At 41.0% G+C, this 13416-nt stretch overlaps 1 protein-coding gene across 1 annotated transcript in view; it reads right to left on the bottom strand.

Moving 5' to 3' along the window:
- Positions 1-7888: 7888 nt before the first annotated feature.
- Positions 7889-13416, bottom strand: part of ZADH2 (zinc binding alcohol dehydrogenase domain containing 2) — a 36434-nt gene continuing 30906 nt past the window's right edge. The window contains exon 4 of the transcript XR_001865855.1: positions 7889-7902. The gene's annotated coding sequence lies outside the window, so the exon portion shown is untranslated. The remainder of the gene's footprint in view (positions 7903-13416) is intronic.

Raw genomic sequence — 13416 nt, 5'->3', positions numbered from 1 at the left:
GACTCAAATGATTTAATTTGTTGAGATGCATCACCCACAGGTAAAATGGTCAGTACAACCATGTTTTGTCAGATCTTGGTTCATTACAAAATAGCACACATCAAGAACAAAGTTGGCATGTTCTTTCATTGCTGTGTGCTTGTATGGCCCACATTATATGGCAACACTGAGCTGCTGCACAGGCATTTCCACTAACACCTTTATAACTGGATTTAAAAGCAACTCAGAAACTGATTCTTGAAAGATGTCACACATGCAGAACATTAGGAACCTCAGCAGCAGCAGTGTGGACTGCTTGTGTGCTTAAGTACCTTGCTGATTCAGGGCCATAATGAGTGGATGAGTCAGGAAATATGTGAGGAAAAAACAGTTACCAAAGATTAATCATTTATTCTGCCTCTGACATAAGAGGATTACCACAGGAAACTGGAAAGAAAGTCTTCCCCTGTGCAGCATTTCACAAACAGCAATTTTCTTCTAAGACAACAAGCATTGGCCAATATTCAGCTGCAGACATGGGATGTGGAGAACTAGTAGTCTTACCTAGTGTGAGGAGCCTTATCTGTAATTTGTTAGTATGGGTGTGATACTGCAACTAAGTTGTTGCACCACAGAGTGGCAACACCAACTGGCTTAAAGGGATTTTAACTTACACTGGCTTTTTAACTTACACTGATGTAAGCAAGAGAAGAATGAGGCCTTAATTACACTTAAACACCTGAACTAGTTGCGGGTTTCAACCTCCTTCAAATATTCAGTTTGGGAACTATACCATGAATTTAAGTCTCTTGACAACTGGTTTGCATTTCTCCTATACCTTCTAAAGTCTTTTTGGAAGTAGTTCACAAGCCCCAGATGTCCCTGGACTCAGGCTGAAAGATTTTTGCTTTTAAAGAATCAGGAAGTCTCTAGGAAGAGCAAATGAGTTGTCAGGAGCTCATGTGGACAATAAAAACTTTGAATATACTTATTTTAAATATTTTGAATAATATGCCAGCAAAAAAAAAAAAAAAAGTCCTTCTGAACTGAAAGTAGGAACTGCTATCTTGAAATAATAAAAGATTTCCATAAACTTTAAAGCTCCAGTATGCAGAAGGGAAGTTGTGTTTTCTTTAAATATGATCTTCTGGGTATTGCCTGGCATTTTGCTACTTAGAGTCTTTCTCAGAAGAACAGAATGTAATAGCAAAATGTACCAGAGTGACACTTTGAAGGTGAGCATATATATTTCTTTATTTCTTAGTTCTAACATAGTCACAATTTTATAGTTTTCTACTTACTAGCTTGTATCTGAACACAGAAACTTAGGTAAACTCCAAACATCATCAAGTGGAATATGAAATAATTATATAAGATAAACTACTCTGAATATTATAAATACATCTTTTCGAATTATATAATTTATTTGTGAGTTTTTTCTAGGTAGCTCAATAAGCTCTTTAGTAACTGTGAGCTGAAGACCAGGTGAAATGAAGGGACTGATGGAAGAACTCTTTGCATCTGCATTCAGCTCTGTGCTATGCAGACATGCAGAGCATTGCTGCTGAGAAGAGGCTCCACAAACATCCAACAGAAATTGAAGTTACTCATACGGGACTGGCCCATTGGGACCTCCAAGGCATTAAAACTCTCATTCTCTTCTACCTTGTTTATCTGACTGTGGTTAGCCAGCATGCCACTCCTAGGGGGATGAAGGCTGGAAATAACCCTTCCATCTACTACTACTATGAGGTATTCTGCCTAAACCTGCCCCTGTAAGTCTACTTAGAAATTAGGAGTCCCAAGGACTTGACTTCTGTCACATATAGAACTGAAGATATTTGTTCTCCAAGGAATGTCTTACTTTCTAACTGATTTTCAGGTTCATTTGCAGTTGTCAATACTGATCTGTAAACACAAGCATGATTTAGCATTTGTCTGTTTGCAATTCTTTTTTTTTTTTCTCCATTTAGTTTTGAATGCAGAGATTGACCAGTGTTCTTTTAAGATCATCATTCTAACAGAGCATTTTGAGTCTGGTTAAGACAGCATTTCTTACGGGTTTTGTTCTTTCTGTAGGTTCACCACCAACACCCAGAACATTGTGTGACTCTCTCTTCACCCAAATCTCTTATTGGATGATTAAAATGTAAGTAAGGGAAATGTCCTGGTAAGATCTCCTGAAATTGACTTCCACATGCAGATCATATCCATTGTATTAAAAGAGAGTCTGTGCTGTCAGAGGTTGTCACATCAACTCATTTCATGAAGTATGTCTGCTGGTACTTCTTTCTTTGATTTGAACTTCAGTAAATGTGTTCACTGGATTTTCTGTGGTCTAAGTGCAAAAATGGTCCAGCTGTGGTGGTTAACATCATCAGAAAATTATCAAATTATTCTGGTAAGGCCTTTGTCTTCAGTGAAAATAGTAGCTATAGTCCACAGTTTTCCAAGGGAGGCTTGTTTGGAGGGGTTTGCCTCAGAAGGAAGACAAAGCAGGATAACAGCAAAGCATCACTTACAAATGTCACCCGTGAATACCCAATGCATGTGTGGCTGGTACAGCTTAAAGACTCCCACATTTCAGTGCATTGGTCTTTTGAAGTGATCACTGAAAGATAAGAGAGGAAGTAGAGGAAAGCAATTTTCAATGCCAGCTGAGGCTTAAACATAAAAAACCAGAGAAATAATGATATATTGTATTGTCTCTGACCAGATGAAGAGTTTTCTTCCATCCCTCAAGGCAGAACTGTAAATACAGGAATAGTCAGTTCCCTACATCTCTAAAGATTACCCAGCACACTGGGATAATCTGATTATTAAAAAGACCTGACCGGACCTCTCATATAGCATAAGAGAACAGTGGATCTTCTGGACCTCCTGGTGATGCTGGACTGCCCCCTTAGATTTCCTAGCATGGTCCATTTGTGGCTAATTAAGCTTCCTTAGGGATTCAGTAATTATCCTAACCCAGAAAATCACCATTTCCAACAAACACAAATTTGCCCTTCCATCTTGTTTGAAATCTGTACATATAATTCTGCTCTGCTACTGAGTTGGCTATTTTTTTATTCTTTAGTCATCCACCCTTTCCATAATTAGAACTTACTCTGAAGAGAAGCACACCAGTATCAGGTACTCTGACTCCATGCACACCTATGTGTGTGTATGTGTAAAATTCAGAAACACTTTACAGCAAGTAATGAACTGTGGATAGGGGAAATATTTTTTTGATAGAAGCCAAGCTTGATAAAAGGAGTGCACACTGTCGTGCCTGAAAGTATGGTATTAATAATTAAGCCATGCAATCATTACCTCAGGATATTATTTCTTAAATATCTCTTGCAAAGGCAATACGATTACATATGAATTATATCAATTTTCTACCAACAAAAAAAAAGTCCACAGAAATAGGAATTGAATTACACTGTCCAATTTGCTGTAAAGTTCATTGTACGTGAAGAAATTAATCAAAGCTACCACCACCCATTTTTATGGGAACATAAAATGATGTGAACTTCCATTTTTAATAAAGATGCATAGCTTTTTTATGAAGACTGACTAATAACACTGTAATGAACTGAAATGTTACTGATACATTAAGAATGAAAATTTTGAGGGATGTGTTTACTGAATCTCCCCTTTCAAGCCAAGCAATACTTCCATTTGAATCTGTCTATTGAGAAGGGAAAAATCCAAACAATAAAGTTGATGTGAACTCCGTGTAAATTCATCTCCCACATACATAAATGGCCGGCAACATTCTTTTTATCTGGCTACTTCCACCTAAATGATACCTCAGACAGACGTGGGCTGTATTCTCCAGCAATCTGAGATTTTGAGATATTGTCCAGACATGTCTGTGTTGCTGCAAATACCCATGAGTGGATATTTCCAACCTAATTCAAAGGGCTACAAGACAATGAAGGAATTTTCTTAGGCCCCAAATTCAAGAGGATTGTGAGCAGTGACATGCCTATACATTTTCTGTGCAGCATAAAGGCTTTTAATCAGGGAGGCTGTCTCTCCTTCCCACAGAAGAATGCTAATTAATTAAAGTAATATGATATTAATCGAATAATCAGTAAGCTAATTTATTTTGACTGTGCTCCCATAGCTTTTGCTCTTAGGTTTTTGGAGGGTTTTTTTAACAGTCTAAGAAATTACACAGTTGTCTGGAATATTTGCTGAAGCAGTGTTTAAGCATGTAGTGGAAAGCAAGTGGGAATATCTCAATCACAGCAGAGGGTTCTCAACTGCTGTTTATCTGGCCTGAAAGTAAGTACTGCTCTCCTTTCTTTTGGACAACTAAATTGAAACAGAGGCAAAATCTGGGGTAAGCAAATTTTTGTGGGTTTTTTTTTTTTGTCTGTTTTGTTTTGCTTTTTTCTTCTGAGCAGTCATTCAGCCAGTAAACTTTGTTCACCAGGTGTTTTTTCATTTCTCACAAATGACTGTCTAAATTAGAAACTGTCAGAAGTTTTCTTAGTTGCTAGAATTCATCTGGAGGAAATCTTCAAAGCCTTTTATCATGGGTGGTCCTTTGCTTTGCCTCTTCTTAACCCTTGCTCTAGTTAATATTTTTTTTTAAAAAACAACTAAGGGCAATGTTTCATAACTGTGAGAGGTAAAAAGTTAATGAATAATAGAATTGTTAGTAAGAGAGGTGGACTTCTTGGTTCTATTTACTAAATTAACTTAATCATTAACATTTTATATGATACTCAGAGACATCATAGGATGAGTAAGGGAATTGACTTGTTTACTTGTCTTTCCCAGCTCTGTGAATCTGAACATCAATCAAATGCTAGAAATTTGTTTAGCTAGAACAGTGATTACTCACTTGATGCACTCTTTTGGACCACTGCTGCAGAGGAGTAGTATTTCATGAGTATCATCTACTCCTTTCTTGCCCCTACCTCCAACTGCCTCATTCTTAAAATGTCCTTCCTGTGGATCCTAAGAGGGACCACATGCCTCATCTTAAGACCACTAAACTACAGAGATAGCAACAAGAGAGAAATACAATATTCCAGCTGGATAACCACCAAGCAGTCTGATTCACTTAGTCTAATGTTCCCAGTCAGATCCTGGCAATGAAATAAGCATGTAGGAGGTTGCAAACAGATTAGTTTTAATTAAAATAATAAAAAGGTCCAAGCCATGGACCTCAGATTTGAGCTTCTTTTATTTTTTTCATGAGAAAGGATATCTGATCAAATCTTATTCTTAACCTGTCCCTCGGGTTTTTAGGCTGATTTGAATTCAAAGCCACATGGATCTTTTTGGCTGTTTCTAGAAAACTGCTTTGCAAATTGACCATCATTTTGTCAATCCAGACCCACGGTTCTTCTTCAGAAGTTCTTCTTCCTCAGCTCTGGATTTGCTCTAGGGCTTAATAATGTTGCACCAGCCTACCTCTGAGACAACATCCATCTTGGTCCTCATTGCTATATTATTCTCATTATCACTTAGTCAGTTTTAAAGGTCTGGATATATGTCAGTGTGCCACCATCTCAGGTCCTGGACATTTTGGGATATCCCAAACACAAAAGGTTACTTTTTCCCATCAGGGAGCAATAGATGCTGTAAATAATGTTGACAAAATTTGGGGCCAGCAATAAGGAGACAATTAATTATTGTTATTATAATAATTATAGTTTTGGGGTCTCCTGAATCAGGATTAAGGCTCTGCAGGTGCTGAACAGCATTTTTGTACAGAACCCTGGTGGCAGCTGGCACCAGCTGGAATCCCATTTCCTGCTCACCAGAGCTTCAAAATATGTCATTACATGTAGAGAAAAGATGGAGAAATGTTGTTTGTCTACTAATTTCTCTTAAAATCTTCTGTATTTGCCTACAATGCACCATTGACAAAACTACTACTGATTTAAATAAAAACCAGGCAAATAAATTCCAACAGACTAAAATCATGCCTACATGCCCATAGAAGCATTTATCAGATTCACCCAAAGGTCTTTCTTCCTTTCTACTGAGCTGAGAATGAAATATTTTTAAATGCTTGTTTTGTAAACAGAAAATCCATGATTTAAATTAATGATTTATTCCTTTAAAGCCAGTGTGGAATCTATCACTGGCAAGATAAGATGCACATTGTCTTCTATCTGCATATAGCCATGTAACTGTGCAATATCTGGCAGTGAATATAAAAAAAAAATCAATTTTGCCTGGTTTCAAACATATCTCCTGAGTCTGAGATATGTCTCACTTGTTTTTCAAATAACGCTACAAGTAATTTAGGCTCTGTGTTCAGAGAAAGAACTTTTCTCTGTGTGGGTGCACACATCTGTATTACCTGATTGGCATTAATTTTTACCTATTTTAAACAGTAAGATTGCAGTTCTCCTCCAGCATTTTTTTCCCCCTAGAGGAAACGATCATTAAGAGACTCCCTGATTCAAAGCTCAAGGAAGTCAATGTACACTATCAAACCATGCTGAAGTGTTGATCACACTCCAAGGCCCAGATCCTTGAAGGATTTTAAGGTCCAGCTTTCTCTAAAGATTTGTGAAGACACAAAAGCCTGGATATTACCAGTGAAATCCTCAGTTCTGTATTTATGATGAATATTAAGCTTTCAGAGAACCTGCCAAGAGTGACCACCAGATGCTGGCCTGGATCAATCATGTACCTTGTAGATTTGTATTTTCTGTGCTCCTGAAAAGCTGCAGTGAAAATCACAGAACAGCTCAGGCTGGAAGGCACTTCTAGAGATCATGTATTCCAACTCCCTGCTCAATCAGGTTCAGCTACTCAGGGTCATGTCCGCTAGAATTTTGAATATCTCCAAGGATCCAGACCCGACAACTTCTCTTGGCAACCTGTGCCAGTGTTTGAACACTATCACAGGAAAAAAAAGGAGATTTTTCTTATGTTTAGATGGAATTTCCTAATGTGTGTTTCAGTTTGTCCCATTGCCTCTTGTCCCATTACTGTACACCACTGAGAAGAACCCAGCTCTGTCTGCTTTAATCCCAGTACTGGACATTTATACACATTGATAAGATTGCCCCTGAACCTCCTCTTCTCGGGGCTGAACAGGACCACCTCTCTCAGCCCCCACTCACATGCCAAGTGCTTTGAGCCCTTAATTTCCCTTAGTGGCCCTTCACTGCACTTACACTTGTATGTCCATGTGTCTCTTGCACTGGGAAGCCAAGGACTGGACACAGGACTCCCGATGATGTCTCCTCACTGGTGCTCAGCAGAGGGGAAGGATCATCCCCTTTACACCTGCCAGCTGAGCTCTTCTTGGTGCATCCCAGGATGCTGCTGGCCTTCTTTACTGCAAGGTTGCATTGCTGGCTCATAGTCAATTTGTTCACCAGGGTCCCCCGGCTCTTGTCTGCCAAGCTGCTTTCTAGATGGTCAGTCCCCAAGGTGTACTAGTACATGGGGTGGCTTTGCTTTTCCCTTTCTTGAACTTCACGGGTTTCTTGTTGGCTCATTTCTACAGCCTGTAGAAACCTGAATGTAGCCCTCAATGGCAGCACAACCACCCAGTCTGCCTGTTCACCCAGTCATGTGCCATCTGTGGATTTTCTGAATCTATTGTCAGAGTCATCAATGAGAGGGTTACACAGTGCTGGTCCTCATATCAGCATATCAGCAAAGTGGAGCTGGCTAGTGACTAGTGACTGACTTCAAGCTGCTGATCACATCTCATTTGAGCCCAGCCCTTCAGGCAGCTTTCAAATCACCTCACTGTCTCATATATTTAACCCATAGATCACCAGGTTGTCTGTGAGGATGTTAAAGAGACAATGTAAAAAGTCTTACTGAGATAAAGCACATCCATGGCTCCCCTTCACCCACCAAGCTTTCCATCTTATCATGGAAGGCTATCAGGTTGGTCAGACACAATTTCCCTTTGATAAATCTGTGCTGACTGCTGCTGATCACCTATCTTTCAAGTGTCTGGAAACAGTTTCCAGGATCAGCTGCTCCATCACCTTTCCAGGGATCAAGGTAAGGCTGGCCTGCCTGTAGTTGCTTGCAATTTTCTTGCCCTTCTTGAAGACAGAAGTGACATTTGCTCTCTTTCACCCCCCCTCAATCACCATGACCTTTCTGAGGTAATTAAGAGCAACCTCACAAAGACATCAGACAACCCTTTGGCGCATCCTGGGAGGGACCATGGAGTTGTGTCTGACCATGTTCCCTAAACTACACCAAGTAGTGCCTAAACTACACTAAGCTTCCTTGTTCCAGACCTTCCAAGTAAAAAAAAAACCTGAGGTGAAGAAGACATTGATTACCTTGGCCTTTTCGGTGTCCTTTGTTACATGGGCCCCATCCCATTTGGCAGCAGGTCCCCATTTTCCCCAGTATTTCCGTAGCAGCTGGTACATCCTGTGCTACAGCAAAGCATGGCCCAGTGTGCCAGGGCACAGTACTTATTCCAGCTACCTATGAACACTACTTATGGAAATAAACAGGACACGACAGAAGCCAGGGCTGGGCTCTGTGCTACCTTCTGCGCCTCGGGATTTCAAGCAGTGTGTGCAGAAGTGCACCAAGAGCTGCAGAGGCTGGCTTTGAAAGTCCAGCTGCGAATTTAAAGTGATATGAGCTCCAGCTTAATGAAACTGTATTTCCTCCTCTATGATAGATACTTTACCTTTCCCTTTGTCTGCCCTGTTGCTTGCCCTAAACTCAGCTTGCTCCGATGGGATGTATCCTCAGCCAGTCAGTCATTCCCTCAGGCAGGGTGAGCTTCTGTTGCTCCATTTTTGGCAAAATCTGCAGCACAGATTTCTAAATGTCTTGTATTTATTTTACTGCATTTTTTTTGTGCCTGTGCACAAAACCTTATGTTTGGTGAGTAAACAGTGGGTAAACATTTTTCATAGAGACTTTTTATTTTTTAATAAACAGAGTAATTTTCTCAAGTAGTTCCTTTCCTACTCTGCTTCATAATATTCAGAGGAAATAGATGATCTGTTTCAACATCAGGGAACTGGAGGGATAAGAATAGAGACAGCAGTGTGGAAGCAATGGGTCCCTCTTCTGCCCATATGGTTCAGGTTTGCATTTTGGCTGGCACGATAATGTGATTGCTGGCAGATCGAATGTTTAGTCTCCAGAGCAAATAGCAGCCAATGAGTTGGGGTGTAATGTACATGTGGAGATGTTCATAATATTCCACACAGGCTGAACCTACAGCAGGAGTGAATTCAGCTGCAGTGAAAACAGAGATGCTGCATGAATCCTTCTGTCAGCACAGCAATGGCATTTCCAGGCTTTTGCGTTTGGGAAGAGGAGGAATGTCCCTCTAGGGATGGAAAACGCCACTAGTCTCGGATTCTCCTGTGGCAGGAATTTCTGACTTGCCACATAGAAGGTGATGTATTCTGATGAGCCTGAAAGTTACATTTCATCACTGCTTTATCACCCGATGAATCATTACAGCAGATGAATGTTAATTGTAGCTAAACAAATGGGCATGTCTTCTCTACCCCCAGACAGCTGCTACTGCTGTAAGACATTAGGCAGAGGGTGCAAAGTGCTTCTGGATGGAAGGGAAGTGCTACCCGTGCCTCTGGAGCTACATATCTGCAGTGTAATGAAATGCCAGGTGTGGAAGAGTGTTTGGATAGGAGCAATTTCCATTTGCTCTGTGGTTTGAATTGCTCTGGGGACATGCACAGTGCAAAGTTTCCTTAAGTGGTTGTTTGCTCACAGGCAGGAAGGTCTGTATGGGAACAGAGTTGCCTTAGTCATACACCATTGCACTGGTGTCCCTGGGGTTGAGAGGATATCTGGCATTTCTGGATAAGGTGCCACTGGAACGGTGTGAGAGGCTGCTGGACCCGGGCACCAGGCAGAGTAGTGCCGGCAACAGCCCTTGGTTGAAGGGTTCTTTGTCTCTGGAAAATAAACTGATAGGGCAGTTTGGGGTGAGTCTTCTGGCAGTTGCCCCACTTGGCTGACCTAGTGACAAATATTCTGCAGCTAAGTTACTGAGGCCTGGGCTTTCTGGCGATTACTGGAATGACTTGAATTCTCCTTCTACTGTTGTAGGAGCCAAAGCAAAGTGTATTAGGGTGCCCCATTTCACCCACTTCCAGTTTCTCCTCAACAGGAGACACCTGGTAGGCAGTAACTTGCAAAAATTGTATTTCCATGCCATTGCCGTTCCTCTGTCATAAGAAGATCTGTTTTGAGGAATGCAGTAGCATGGCAAAAGAGGGAGGTACTCAAATAACCAGATGGGGAGCTAAAATTTCAGACCTGTTCCTCCTGCAGGACATTTTAATATTTGTGAAATTGCATGGCTGCAACAGAAGGAGACAAGTCAGAAAAGAAAAATAAATGTTAGGGGCAGTTGTGGGTAAAAGTTATCTGAAAGTTAGATACAAGCATTTTGGTGTGCGAGAGCAAACATGTGCAGTTGGCTTTCAAATATCAACTCTTAGCACTCATTCTGTAGGGTTGAAAGAGACCTCTGGCCCTGATAGAGGCACCTTGCCATCAACGCAGTTCCGATGGCAGCAAACATGTAACACACAGTGTGTCATTCTCAGCATGTGGGGCTGTCTCCACAGGATTCCCCACCTGGAACTATTTCCGGGAGACTCTGGTTGTGCCATGGGGAGCTATTCACTGCCTTGGAGGGTTCCTTCCTCCGGCTTGGCTTGTCTGGCAGGTATCTCCTCGGCTCAGCTGCTGATGGCAAGTGAGAGGAGGGGAGTGAGGAGATCCTCGCAGACAGCTCAAACGCAGACTAAGAGGCATGTGTTGAAATGTCGTCAAAGTAGCAGGAATTCATTTTATTGAGGAATACATATAATAAAGATAGAACAAAGGGACTGAAATGGTGAACAGATGGGCGGGTGTTCTTCAGTGGCTCAGGAGCTGTGTGAACATGCTGGTTTATGCCCTCCCCCTCTTTCTGCCTTTTTTTTTTCCCCTTGGTTTGGTTTGCTTTACTTTTGATGCATCAGGGTAGGATGTGAAATGATATGCCAGTATATGTCAGAAACTTGGGGAAAATAAAACCCCTTTTTCTAACATCAAACTACTGCTATCAATAGGAACAGCAACTGTTCAAAATTTGTTTCAGAGCTGCCAAGAAGTGAACATTCATGGGAGAGAGAGAAAGAGAGAGAGAGAAGGGAAAAAAATATTTTTCCCTGCTGTTTGCAAGGTGGACACAAATGCAAGCGGTAGGAGGCTGACAACTTGACACATGTCTAATAAATCTAAAGCATGGAAAAAAAGTCAACAATTCACTGTACAAGAAAGCATTACTGGGATAAAAAAGTACAATCCAACAAACCTCTCACTTAAAAATATGTTTATTCCCAAATCGCTGAAGAACATATATATTAGAGCCTCAATTCCTCCTCTCCTCCCCTCCGGATGTTCCTTTTTATGAATTTTTTTTTTTTTAAACCAGGGGCACATTTAAGTCCTGTGCTGTGGAAGTTGAAGTTTGCTGCATTATAAATGAACAAGGTGCAAAAGCCGAGTCCAGCGAGCAGATGTTGGGAGCTCAGCGTGCTGGTGACAAAGGGCTAGAGTGCAAGAAGCTTCCATCGCACGTCTGTTCTTCAGCACAGAGCAGGCAACGTTTTAATTTGACAAGTTGGTTGGATGCAGGGAATTCACAGATCTCGGTGAAAGCCAAACAGATTTGGCCACCTACTGCATGGCCACATTCAGCTGAAAGGGTAGCAGTTGTGGAAATGTCTCCTGCTCCAGCCGCCAGACACCACGCACACCACGGGGAGCCTCGAGGAGGCTTGTTTACCACAGGCGGCAAATTCCTTTAAAAAGAAATACGGGGGGAAAAAAAAAGTGGGAAAGAAAAAAAAAAATTTCTGCTATCAAAATAATTAAGCATTTTTACTTCAAGTTGCTGGTTGTTTATTTTTTAAAGCTCTTCATCCTCTTGTTTTTTAATAGTTGATATGTCATGAAATTCAAGAATGAAAATGAAAGCCAAAACTAATGGAAATTTTCCTATAAGCCTCATATAAACAGAAACATCAGCATTAAAGTTATGAATCTTAATTTGTGCCACTGAGCTAAAATTTGTATCTTACTGCATTAAAGGAATATAGACATACAGCACTGTGTAGTGTCTATATGCAATACAGAAAACTGACATGGTCTCTCCAATTTATGGGGAAATTGACATAATTTTGCAAAAAAAAAAAAAGAAAAAAGAAAAACCACTTGTGAACTGGATTTTGCATAATGGGATTAATTTGGTTGACTGTCACATCAACTGTGCTGCAGAATGCAAGTTAATCACAACATCGGTCTGATTTAAAAGAAGAACGAAAGAAAAGGAAAAGGAAAAAGAAAAAAAAAGAAAGGTATTTTCTTCTTCTCCTGAATTACTGTTTCATTTTCAGATGCCCTTTTTTCTTTCTTTTATGTGGTAGCTCTGGCAAACAAAGCTCATGTATATTTGCAATGGCCACCTGAATAGTCTTTTCTTTCCTCCCCCACATACTCTTCACAGTAAAGGAGGGGAAAAGAAGTCAATAGCTTTTACAATCCATGCGAAACTGCTTCCATGGAATGGCACAACTGTATGTGTTTGATCAACACTTAGGCTGATCAACAGAGCCAAAACAACTTTAAATATTTTGTCATATGGACCTCAGTTACTGCCTTTTCTTCCACTTACCACCCTCCCTGCGAAAGCCACAGTCAGCATTGGGCTCTCCACTGAACCAGCTCCAAGAAAACCCTTTTCCTGCCTCCATCCCCACTTGTGGCAGTAGCAGCTCCATTCCTCTGGCAGCTGTGCATAAGTTCAGAGAGAAAAGCAAGCATACGTCGGTTATTTTGTGGCCAATTTCTGTCTGTCTTTACAGAGGTATGGGATGAAGGAATTAAATCAACCTTCTTACAGGCTCTCACATTGTATTCTTGGCAAAGGTACTGAAAACAGAGACAGCACATGTACATGACACATCACTTAAGTCCTCTGGTTTCTATGGTTGCAGTAGATTTTGCTTTCAGGGGGCATCCTAGGAAGGAGATAATGCCGTGCAGTGCTTTGGGCACGGTGTGGTTGAAGAATTAGCTCTGGGAATTGATCATACCGTGATAGCAGTGACAGAGAACAAGGAATCAGGGCTGCTGGGATGTCAGAGCAACTTGCGCTTCCAGGGGACGGTGTCGTGTCAGCAATTCCTGAAGGCCCTTGCGCCACACTGCAGCCGGTGGCTGCTCCTTCATCCCTGCCTCCCTCGCAACCGGCACGCTCTTCTATCCAGCGCAGCGCACTGACTAGGTTAAACAATTACACTACACTAATTGGCCTGTGTCGGTCCTGATGAGAAAGTAAACAAATACTGCAGAGAAAAGCTGAGACAAATTGTATCTAATTAAATTGATGGGAAAAAAAGTGACAATATTTTTCCCCAGGAAAAAAAAGGGAACTTGTAGCATGAC

This window comes from Corvus brachyrhynchos, unplaced genomic scaffold, assembly GCF_000691975.1.
Source record: "Corvus brachyrhynchos isolate BGI_N302 unplaced genomic scaffold, ASM69197v1 scaffold409, whole genome shotgun sequence".
Taxonomy (NCBI): domain Eukaryota; kingdom Metazoa; phylum Chordata; class Aves; order Passeriformes; family Corvidae; genus Corvus; species Corvus brachyrhynchos.
Note: the sequence above shows the minus strand (reverse complement) of the source record. Positions and strands in the feature narration are given on the sequence as shown.